At 42.6% G+C, this 12,610-nt stretch overlaps 1 protein-coding gene and 1 pseudogene across 1 annotated transcript in view; one reads left to right on the top strand and one right to left on the bottom strand.

Moving 5' to 3' along the window:
* Sfmbt1 (Scm like with four mbt domains 1) overlaps positions 1 to 12,610 on the top strand; it is a 303,481-nt gene that overhangs the window by 89,683 nt on the left and 201,188 nt on the right. The window lies entirely within an intron of this gene.
* LOC101603366 lies at positions 4,994 to 5,413 on the bottom strand (annotated as a pseudogene).

Below are 12,610 nucleotides of genomic sequence, written 5' to 3'. Positions count from 1 at the left end.
ATTCATCATTTAGTAATGTGTTGTTTAATTTCCATGATTTTGTGTATGCTCTGTGGCCTGTCTTGCTATTGATTTGATGTTTGATTCCATTGTGGTCAGATAGAATGCAAGGAATTATTTCAAGTTCCCTGTATTTTTTAAGATTTGCTTTGTGTCCTAATATATGGGCTATTTTAGAGAATGTTCCATGTGCTCCTGAAAAGAATGTATATTCTGCAGCATTTGGATGAAATGTCCTGTATATATCTGTTAGGTCCATTCTTTTCTATGACTCATTTAGTCCAGGTGCCTCTTTGTTTATTTTTTCCCGGGATGACCTGTCAATTGATGAGAGTGGGGTGTTGAAGTCACCCAGTACAACTGTGTTTGGTGTTATCTGTGACCTTAATTCTAATAGCATTTGTTTGATGAATTTGGGAGCCCCCATGTTAGGTGCATATATGTTTAGGATTGTAATGTCCTCCTGTTGGAGTGTACGTTTAATCAATATAAAGTGACCTTCCTTATGTTTCTTAACTAATGTTGGACTGAAGACTACCTTGTCAGATATTAGGATAGCAACCCCTGCTTGTTTTCTAGGTCCATTTGCCTGAAACACTGTTTTCTAACTTTTCACCCTAAGATAGTGTCCATCTTTTGTAGAAAGGTGGGTTTCTTGGAGGCAACAAATTGAAGGATCCTGCTTTTTAACCCAGTCTGCAAACCTGTGCCTTTGGTTGGGGCATTGAGGCCGTTGATATTAAGAGATAATATTGAAAGGTGTGTATTCATTTTTGCCATTTTTTTATAGTTCTTCCTGTTTTACCTTTGCTCTCTTGTTTAACTAGTATTTGAGTATTGTTTGTTTTTCCCCGGTTCCTTATATGTGTGATTTTCTTTTTCCTCAGCATGGAGGATTCTTTCATGTATTTTCTGTAGAGCTGGTTTTGTCTTCAAATACTCCTTTAGCTTGCTTTTGTCATGGAATGTCCTTATTTCTCCATCTATTTGAATCGATAGTTTTGCAGGATAAAGTAACCTTGGTTGACAGTTTTTATCTTGCAGGACTTGGAATACATCACTCCAAGCCCTTCTGGCTTTTAAAGTTTGTGTTGAGTAATCTGCTATAATCCTGATAGGCTTGCCTTTGTAGGTAACTTGATTTTTCTCTCTAACTGCTTTCAATATTTTTTCTTTGGTTTGTGTGTTTGGTAGTTTGATTATAATTTGGTTAGGAGAGGCTCTTTCCAGGTTTTGTCTGGCTGATGTTCTAAAGGATTCCTGTATCTGCATTGGCCCATCTTTCCCAATTTGGGTGAAGTTTTCTTCTATGATTTTGTTGAAGACGCCTACTATGCCTCTTGAGTGAAATTCTTCTCCTTCTAGTATACCCTGAATTCTTATGTTTGATCCTTTCATAGTGTCATAAATATCTTGAAATTCCCATTCATACTTTCCTGTTAGTTTGTCCTTCTCTTTTGGACTGTATTAGATCTGCCACCTGGTTTTCTAGCTTAGATATTCACTCCTCTCCTTCATCCATTTTACTGGTGAGATTTTCTACAGAGTTTTTTATTTCATTAACTGTGTTCTTCATTGCTTAGTAATTCTGACTGGTTTTTCTTTATTATTTCTATTTCCTTATTTATGTCTAGTATTGACTTCTTTACTTCATTAAATTGCTGTCCTGTGTTTTCTTTGATTCCTTTGATTTCTTCTTTGACTTCTTTGAACATATTTACAATCGTTGTTTTGAAATCTTTCTCAGGCATTTCCTCTAACTCACTGGAGGTCATTTCTCATGCATTAATACTTTTTGGTGGATTCACATTTTCTTGATTTTTGTTGTTTTTTTGTATTATAATGTATATATTTTTGCATGCTGGATTATTTAACGATTGGATTTTCTAATTAGCTGGGTATTACTAGATGTATCAGACAATCTGATGTTATATAACTTCAGGGTAGGAGATTACAGCATTAGGTGTTTCTCTCAAGACTTCCAGAGTATCTACAAAAGTGACCCTAGGTGTTTGTGTTTGCCTGCTATGAGAGTATTCAAGTAGGGTGAGTGGAACAAAATACAGGCAGATTCTAAAATTTAACTAAATAATGTACACTTTCAGTGAAAAACAGCTCAGAGTATTTATCCAAAAGTAGGTATTATGACAACCAGATCCTCTAACTGTCCCTAGGGTGTGTGGTGCCCCACTCATAGCCTTAATCCTGACAACAAGGAGGTTAAGATTTCTGATCTGTTGAGGGTTCCAAGTCAGCTTGTGACCAGGTGAGACCCTTCTCTGGTCTCTGCTCCTGCTTGGGTCCTGCTGTTGGTTCAAGTTGGCGTGGCTGGGTCTCAGGACTGCTGCTTTGTTCGCCGGAGCTGGGCACTGGCGGTGTGGGAGGGAGGCTGCCAATGCTGCTCTCTTGCTGTTCCACATGTTCTTCTACCTTGTGATCTGCTCCTCCATTATTCACTGCTGCTCTCCTTTCACGTTTCTTGAGTTCGCGGAGAGGTTCAGTATGAGAGGACAATCCCCTCACCTGCCTTTCCCTGCCACTCAAGCCAAGCCTGGTGGCTTTCTGGTCCACCACTGCCACTGTGGGCTCTCCTACTTCTCCGCTACCACTTCAGTTTCCTATACACCTCACTTTTTAGTAAAAGTGTGTATTTTGCTGAGTTTTTTTTCTGTCTTTTTACCCCCTAGGCTGCTTTGACATGGTACCTGTGCCACCATCTTAACCAGAAGTCAACTCTATGTTTTTTGGGTTTTTTTTGAGGTAGGGTCTCACTCTGTAGTCTCAGGGTGGCCTTGAACTCATGGCGATCCTCTTACCTCTGCCTCCCAAGTGCTGGGATTAAAGGCGTGTGCCACCACACCCGGCAACTCTATGTTTTTTGAAAGCAGTCTCACTCTTATAGGCCAAGCTATCTTAAAACTCACTGTGTAGTCCAAGTGGTCTTGACTTGTTATCCTTTTGTCTTGGCCCTCCTAAATGTGGGATTGCAGACATGAAATATCACAGCCAGTTCTTAAGCTATAGCTAATTATCTTTTTCTTTTTTTGAGAATATACTAGGTGTTGCAGTCCAGTTCGCATTGCTGTTAGAAATCACCCAACCAAGAGCAGCTTCTGGGAAAAAGAGATTTATTTTGGCTTACAGGCTCGAGGGGGAAGCTCCACGATGGCAAGGGAAAACGATGGCATGAGCAGAAGGTGGACATCACCCCCTGGCCAACATAAGATGGACCACAGCAACAGGAGGGTGTGTCAAACACTGGCATGGGGAAACTGGCTATAAAGCCCATAAGCCCGCCCCCAACAATACACTCCCTCCAGGAGGCATTAATTCCCAAATATCCATCAGCTGGGAACCTAGCATTCAGAACACCTAAGTATATGAGGGACACCTGAATCAAACCACCACATTCTGCCCCTGACCCCCATAAACTCATATCCATGCATGATGTAAAGTACAATGCATTCAGTCTGACTTTAAAAGTCCCCATAGTTTTTTAATCAATCCCAATGATGTTCATACATCCCCATAGTTCAAGATCTTTTAACTGAGCCATAATACCAAAATATAACCTCAAAAAACCCATAATGGCACAGAATAAATATTCACACTGCAATAGATGGCATTGGGCATAGCAAAGAAACATTCAACCAATACAAGATTTAAAACAACCAGGGCAAACATCAAACTCTGTAGCTTCAAGTCCAACAACTCTAGCCAGTGACAAATCTTCAAGTCCGATAATTCTAACCAGCAACAAGTCTCTGGCATTCCAATTCTGCCCCTCCAGCTAAGCTACTCACAGTCCTGGAAAACTTCACCGGGGCCGGCAGCTCCTCGGCAGCCATCTCATGGTCCCGGCATCTCCACTGGGTCTCCACTGCACGCCACGGTTCATCCTCATGGCCCCATGGGGTCTCCATGCAGGCAACCAGCAAACCTGCTTCACACTGCCCATGGCCATTTCCAAAACACAAGACCATGTTGCAAACTCAATGACCCTCTTTCCAGCATTTCTTATACTCCACGATACCAGGTAGGGTGCCAATTTGTTAATCCAGGGGGGAATAAAGCAGACTTTGAAGAACAGGACACTCCTTGAGCACTCAGGCCCCTTCAAAAGAGTATACGTTCTTCTTGTTGCCCCAGCGCAGGTCAGCTAGCCCAGTCTCAAAGGTTGTAATCTCTCAGTTGCAGCTGAACAGGCAACAGCTCACCCAAAGATTTTTCTTTCTGTGCCATATCCCTCTACTCACACCAGTTCATTTCTACGCAAAGCAACCCTGCACAACTTCTCAGGACACGGGCATAAGAGCAAGCTTCTCACACAAACTGCTAGCCCAGTCCAAGCACAGCTCTTTCTCACCCTCATGAGCCAAACCTCACAGTCCATAGTTCTTACTGGCTTCAGGTCTTTCAGCTCTGACCAGGATAGACCATCAAGCTGTACTTACAGCACTGCAAGGCATCTCTTAGGCCAAGGTTTCAACTCCTTCCACATTCCTCTTGAAAATCAGCTACAAAAGGCTGAAGCCACATAGTCAGGTGTCTAGCAGCAATCCCACTCCTCGGTACCACTTTACTGTTGCAGTCCGGTTCGCATTGCTGTTAGAAATCACCCAACCAAGAGCAGCTTCTGGGAAAAAGAGATTTATTTTGGCTTACAGGCTTGAGGGGGAAGCTCCACGATGGCAAGGGAAAACGATGGCATGAGCAGAAGGTGGACATCACCCCCTGGCCAACATAAGATGGACCACAGCAACAGGAGGGTGTGCCAAGCACTGGCATGGGGAAACTGGCTATAAAGCCCATAAGCCCACCCCCAACAATACACTCCCTCCAGGAGGCATTAATTCCCAAATATCCATCAGCTGGGAACCTAGCATTCAGAACACCTAAGTTTATGGGGGACACCTGAATCAAACCACCACACTAGGAAAGAGCAGGTTTCCTGGTTTTGTTTAAGCACAAATATAAGATGTACATGAGCTGTTTATTCATTTTCTTCACTGTGCAGCCTGGCATTGGAATTGGTGACTCTAATAGCCAGCTGGGCCACTCTTTCCAGAATGACTTTGTGGTTCTTCAAAGAAACCTGAGCGATCTCAGCACAATAAGATTTGCTGCACATCAGGAGCTCTTCCAGCTCCCTGACCTTGTGGACCAGGAACTTCTAGAAGCCACTGGGCAGCAAGTGCTTTGTTTCCTTGTTGCTCCCATAACCAGTGTTGGGCATCAAAATGTGGCCTTTGAATCTTCTCCACACCCAGTTGTCAGTAACTCTGGAGTTTTGCCAGTTACACTTAATTTTGACATGTTAGTCTGAATGGTGCTGGATGAACTTCTTGGTCCTCTTTTTGACAGTCTTGGACTTCACCAGAGGTCTGAGGGCAGCCATGATGCTGAGCAGAAGATGGCAGCCTCCTCCACAGGCAGCACTGAACAAGAGGGCTAATTATCTTATTTTTTAATGGAAGAATAGGGTTTATTTCAGCCTTCAAGATTCCAGAGAAGCCGGGCGTGGTGGCGCATGCCTTTAATCCCAGCACTTGGGAGGCAGAGGTAGGAGTATCGCCGTGAGTCAAGGCCACCCTGAGACTCCATAGTGAATTCCAGGTCAGCCTGGGCTAGAGTGAGACCCTACCTCGAAAAACCAAAAAAAAAAAAAAAAAAAAGATTCCAGAGAAACTCCTTCATGGTGGAATAAGCTGACTTACTTCATATATCCACAGCAGTGAGAGAAAAGCCAACACCAGCAAGCATGAGCAGCTAGAGCTCAAACTTACTCTCTACATTCCCTAGGGCTGGACTCAATGATCGCCTCACAACACAAATTACATTTAGTCCAACTTCAAAGGTCCTCATAGTCTTTTTCATCTTCAACACTGTTCTAAAAACTCCAAAGTCAGAAGTCCCAGTTGCCTAATGGATAAGGCATCAGCCTCCCAAAAGTCCAAAGTCTCATCTGAGATTCAAGACAGTCTTAACTGTGAACGTTGTAAAATAAAATCACAAGTGACATCCTTCAAACACATAATAGCAAGAGTAAACATTTCCAATGCACAATGGCTTGACTAGGAGAAACTGGGCCAATGCTAAATCAATAACCAGATCAATATGAAACATCTGCAATTTTAAGTACAACATCCATAAATAGTGACAAAGAAGTCTCTGGGTTTCCTATTCACCCCTCTAGCTAGGCTGCTCACAGCCTGGAGAAAATGCCATTCTGAGCCAGCAGCTCTTCATGGCAGCTTTGCTTTAGTCTTGGTGTATCACATATTTCTTCAAGTCTTCCCTTCAAACCATAGTTCATCTTCATAGTTCCATACAATGGCCTTAATTGGTCTCTACAACAGGAAGTTCAACCCTGCTTCATATTATTGCATCTCAGTAGTTTCTGGAACCAGTTCATCTTCACTAACAGCCTTATTGGGCCTCCTCACAGGGATTTCAACCCTGATTCACATTGCCACATTTCAGTGGCTCCTGAAACCATGTACACTTCATAACCCTCTTCCCTGTAATGTCCATGTTTCCAAAACTAGTACCAGGTAGGAAGCATAGCCAAATTTTAAATCCAGTGGGTAATAGCTTGACATTGAAGAGTAGGACTCTTTCACAGGTCTTTCCTCAAGCCATGCCACCTAACTGCAAAGGAATTTGCATTCTTACTAGTTTGAACCTTCCATGGGTGGTTTTCACCTCAGGCATCTTTTCCATTGTCTCAGTGCAAAACAGTTGGCTCAGGGGGAGGGAGGGCATTACCATGGGATATTTTTTATAATCATGGAAAATATTAATAAAAATTGAGAAAAATAAAAACAGTTGGCCCACCATCAGAAATGGTGATCTCCCTCAACAATTGTAGCCTGAGTTGGGTGTGGTGGTCATACCTTTAATCCCGAGGAGACAGTGGTGGTAGGATTGCCATGAGCTGTAGGCCACCTGAGACTACATACAGGTCCGCCTGAGCTAGAGTGAGACCCTACCTTGAAAAACCAAAAAGAACAAGAAAACAAAACCAACTGTAGCTTAAGTAACATAAAACCAGTCTCTGTGTTTGTAACTTTAAACTTGCTTGAATTTTTCCTGGGATAAGCATCCTTCTGGTCTGTATTTTCACCAAACACACTAGTCCATTTCTTTTTTTAAATGTTTTTATTTATTTGCAAACAGTCATAGAAGAGAGACAGACAGAAAGAATGGACACGTCATGGCCTCCAGACACTGCAAACAATTTCCAGGTTGATGAGCTACTTTGTGCATCTGGCTTTTGGGTACTGGGGAATCAACCTGGGTGATTAGGATTTGCAGGCAAGTGCCTTAACCACTGAGCAATCTCTCCAGACCCCCATTTCTTTTAAATTCAACTTTTATTAGATTCTTAGGGCATGGGTAGAATACTGCCAACTCTTCTGCCTGTACCCAAGTTCCAACAAAGTTCTCTCTTTACCCTTTGAAAGTTCATAAGTCAAGCCTTCAAAGTCCACAATTCTCTCTGAATTTAGCATTTTCAAACTCTTACCAGAATAGTCTACCAAGTGACAGCAGCACTGTAAGACTTCCTCAATTCAAAGTAACAAATCCACCAGATGTGGGGGTGTACATCTTTAATCCCAGCACTTGGGAGGCAGAGGTAGGAGGATTGCCATGAGTTTGAAGCCATCCTGAGACTACATAGTGAGTTCCAGGTAAGCCTGGGCTAGAGCAAGATCCTATCTCAAAAAAACAAACAAAAAAAACCAAATAACAAATCCTTTGAAATTTTTCCCATAAATACATTCTAAAACATCAAAACAGACATGATTAGATTCATTACAGCAATAATCTCACTTCTCAGTACCAATTTTCTATTGCAGTTCCCTTCTTGTTGATGAGACAAACACCAGGCCAGAAGTAGCTTATGGGAGGAAAGGGTTTTTTTCAGGCTTATAGATTCTAGAGGAAGTTTCACCATGGCAGAAGAAGCTGGCTGATTTCAACATCTGTAGCACAGAGAGCGAGAAAAACCAACACCAACCAGCACCACAACAACCAGTTCTTCCTTTTTATTTCAAGATACTTTCTTTTCAAAATGGGTCAAAACACTAAGCTTAAGCCGGGCGTGGTGGCGCACGCCTTTAATCCCAGCACCCGGGAGGCAGAGGTAGGAGGATCGCCATGAGTTCAAGGCCACCCTGAGACTACAGAGTTAATTCCAGGTCAGCCTGGACCAGAGTGAGACCCTACCTCGAAAAACCAAAAAAAATAAAAAATAAAAAAAATAAAAAAAACACTAAGCTTTGGGCCCATTCTTCCATTGTACAAGATACAAATACTTGTACAGCAGCTGATAGGCACATATTAATATGTTTAAAAAGTGAATAAAAATCCATATAAAATATTCAAATAGTTTCCATAGGACCACAGATAATTGTGACCTCCATCTCCTAACTTTATGTATTACTTACTCTGTGCCAGCCCTATTCCTACAAAGACATTTCAAAACTAGCAGTATGCCAGGTGTGGTGGCACACACCTTTAATCCCAGCACTTTGGAGGCAGAGGAATGAGGATCACCATGAGTTCAAGGCCACCCTGAGACTATATAGTGAATTCTAGGTCAGCCTGTGCTACACCAAAAAAAAATTTTTTTTTAAGTAGCAGCAATTCAGTTAAATAGTCCCTACAGATCCCTTAATTCAAGCTAAGCTTGCAGTTAAGAGCTACAAGAATGGCATTTACATGTTGATACAAGTGGAGGTCCAGGTTGCAGAATCATGGCTCATCCCTCTTTTCTGAGCATGAGACATGGGCAATGTTTACACCCTGTCCCTCCCCTTTAGGTGGGAAGCTGTGCTTCTGAAATTGCTCCATGAGTTGCCACATTGATTGTGACATCGCATAACAGTAGACCTCTGGAATCCACTGAGTAGAAGCAGCAGCAACAGTGTAGGCACCCATGTTTTCAAAAAGAGCATCCAGTCACCCATATGCATTGCAGGCAGTTTATAGCACTTAACATATCAGATCAAAACCATCACATGTTGGTCCCTGTTTCAGTCAGGTTCTCATTGCTGGCAGAAATCATCTGACCAAGAGCAGCTTTTGTGGGAAAAAAGGGTTTATTTTGGCTGTAGTCTTGAGGTGAAGCTCCATGATAATAGGGGGAAATGATGGCATGAGCAGAGGGTGGACATCATCCCTTGGCCAATATAAGGTGGACAACAGGAACAGGAGAGTGTGCCAAACACTGCCATGGGAAACTAGCTATATAGCACCTTTAAGCCTGCCCCCAACAATACACCACCTCCAGGAGGCCTTAATTTCCAATTGCCATCAGCTGGGGAAGCTAGCATTCAGAATACCTAAGTTAATGGGGGACACCTGAATCAAACCACCACATGCCACCCCTGTCCCCCATAAACATAACTATACATGATATAAAATACAATGCATTCAGTATGACTTTAAGAATCCCTATAGTTTTTATCAATCCTAATGATGTTCAAACATCCCCATAATACAAGGTCTTTTAACTGAGCCATAATACCAAAACATCCCCCCAAAAACTGTAATGGCACATAATAAACACACTGCAAAAGATGGCATTGAGCATAGCAAAGAAATAACCAATACAATATTAAAAAGGTCAAACATCAACCTCTGTAGTTCCAAGTCCAACAACTTTAGTCAGTGACAAATCTCCAAGCCCAATAATTCTAACTGCAATAAGTCTCTGGACTTCCAATTCCACCACTCCAGCTAGGCTACTCACAGTCCTGGAAAACTTCAGCTTTCCTTAGCAGCCATCTTGTAGTCCCAGCATTTCTGCTGGGTCTCCACTGCAACCCATGATCTATCCTCTTGGCTCCATCAGGTCTCCATGCAGGCATCCAGCAAACCTGCTTCACACTGCCCATGGCCATTTCCAAAACACAAGACTGCCTTGTAAACTCAATGACCCTCTTTCCTGCATTTCTTATACTCCATAATAACAGATAGGGTTCCAATTTGTTAATCCAGGGGGAAGAAAGCAGACTTTGAAGAACAGGACACTCCTTGAGCACTCAGGCCCCTTTAAAAGAGTCTGCATTTTTCCTGTTGCCCCAGTGTGGGTCAGCTGGCCCAATCTCAATGGTTGTAATCTTTCAAACAATTGCAGGTGAATGGGTATCAACTTAGGCCCAAAGATTTCATTTTTTCCTGTGCCATATCCCTCTGCTCACATCAGTCCATTTCTACACAATGCAACCTGGCACAACTTCTCAGTACACAGCCATAAGAGCAAGCCTGTCACTCAAACTGCTTCTAGCCCAGTCCAAGCAAAGCTCTTTCTCACTGTCACGAGCCAAACCTCACAGTCCATAGTTCTTACTGCTTTCAGGTCTTTCAACCCTGACCAGAATAGTCCCTCAAACTGTACCTACAGCAATGCAAGGCACCTCTTAGGCCAAAGTTTCAAACCCTTCCACAATCCTCTTGAAAATCAGCTCCAAAAGGCCAAAGCCTCACAGTCAGGTGTTAAGCAGCAGTGCCACTCTTGGTACCAACATTACTATTGCAGTCAGGTTTGCATTGCTTATAGAAATCACCCAACCAAGAGCAGCTTTTGGGGATAAAAAGGGTTTATTTTGGCTACAGACTCAAGTGGAAACTTCATGATGGCAGGGGAAAATGCTAGCATGAACAGAGGGTAGACAATAGTAACAGGAGAGTGTGTCAAATACTGGCATGGGGAAACACTATAACACCCATAAGCCCACCCCCAACAATATACCACTTCTAGGAGGCTTTAATTTCCAATTTCCATCAGGTGGAGAGACTAACATTCAGAATACCTAAGTTTATGGGGGACACGAATAAACTACCACAGCCCCCATATTCTGGATGACTAATACTTTTCATCTGGTTTGGGTTTCTTCTACAGCAGCGACTTCACATATGCCTGATCATAAAGGATACAATTACATGATCCGTATACTCCACCATTCACTATATCTATATATGTGAATGCATATATATAATATACATATGTATATATGGCTTAATATATGAGATGGCTTAATGGTTAAGGCACTTGTTTGCAAAGCCAAAGGACCCAGGTTTGATTCCCCAGGATCCAAGTAAGCCAGATGAACAAGGTGGCATACGCATCTGGAGTTCATTTGCAGTAGCTGGAGGCCCTGGCACTTCCATTCTTTCTATTTGTCTTTTTCTCTCTCATAAATAAATAAAAATTAAATTTAAAAAATTTAAGATGTGACAAGCCAGGTGTGGTGGCTTGTCACCCAGCCCTTGGGAGGCAGAGGTAGGAGGGTTACTGTGAGTTTGAGGCTACCCTGAGACTACGTAGTGAATTCCAGGTCAGCCTGAGCTAGAGTGAGACCCTACCTCAAAAACCCAGTGGGGGGGGGGGAGATGTGACAGTCACTTTCTTCTTTATTAATATTGTGTGTGTATATATATATATATATATACACACACACATATGTGTGTGTGTATGTGTGTGCTCATTGGATTCATGTTCATCATCAGAGCCAGTCTGCTCCTTCAACATCTTCAACATGATTTTTTTGGCAATGATGGTGACTTCAAGAGTGAAAGGTGATGTAACATAATATTTGCCTGGCTCAGCTATAATTCTCACTCTATAGTCTGATGGAAAGTACTTGACCAGGGTTGGAGAGATGGCTCAGTGGTTAAGGTGCATGCCTGTGAAGCCTAAGAACCCATGTTCAACTCTCCAGATCCCACGTAAGCCAGATGCACAAGGTGACACTAGTGCACATGGTCACATGTGCATAAGGTGGTGCACACCTCTGGAGTTCTATTATAGTGGCTGGAAGACCCTGGTACTCCAATATTTTCTCTTTTTGTCCCTCTCACTTTCACTCTTGCTCTATGACATAAAAAAAAAGTCCAGGGCTGAAGTGATGGCTTAGCAGTTAAGGTGCTTGCCTGCAAAACCAAAGAACTCAGGTTTGATTCCCCAGGACCCATGTAAGCCAGATGCACAAGGCATCTGGAGCTCATTTGCAGTGGCTAAAGGCCCTGGTACTCCCATTCTCTCTCTGTCTCCTCTCTCTCTCTCTCTCTCTCTCTCTGCTTGCAAATAAGTTAATATAATTAAAAAACTATATATATAAAAAAGGACAGTGTCTGATGCTTCACCATGGAAGCTGCAATGGGTATCAGCTTACATCTACTTAATATTAGTATCTGCTTAATATTTGGTTTTACAGGCAAGCGCCTTAACCATTAAGCCATCTCTCCAGCCCAGACACTGTCTTAACCAAGGTCTCAGGATTGGTACAGGCACTCCTGATGTGAAAGCTGACACTGACGACATCTATATTTAGCCCTTTTGCCTACTCTGAAAGAAGTCTGTTGGTTTTGAGTGTGACACCAAATTTAACACTGAAGCAACAAACAGCCTTGGAATCATCAGCAGAAACTATCAACCAACTTTTCCTTTGGGTGAACTCTGGTAAATTTTGTCAACTCAACTTCACTATAAGAAGTCATATCTGGGGCTAGAGAGATGGTTTAGCGGTTAAGGAGCTTGCCTGCAAAGTCACAGGGCCTCGGTTCAATTCCCCAGGACCCATGTAAGCCAGATACACAA

Source organism: Jaculus jaculus, chromosome 16 (assembly GCF_020740685.1).
Source record: "Jaculus jaculus isolate mJacJac1 chromosome 16, mJacJac1.mat.Y.cur, whole genome shotgun sequence".
In the NCBI taxonomy this organism is placed as follows: Eukaryota; Metazoa; Chordata; class Mammalia; order Rodentia; family Dipodidae; genus Jaculus; species Jaculus jaculus.
Note: the sequence above shows the minus strand (reverse complement) of the source record. Positions and strands in the feature narration are given on the sequence as shown.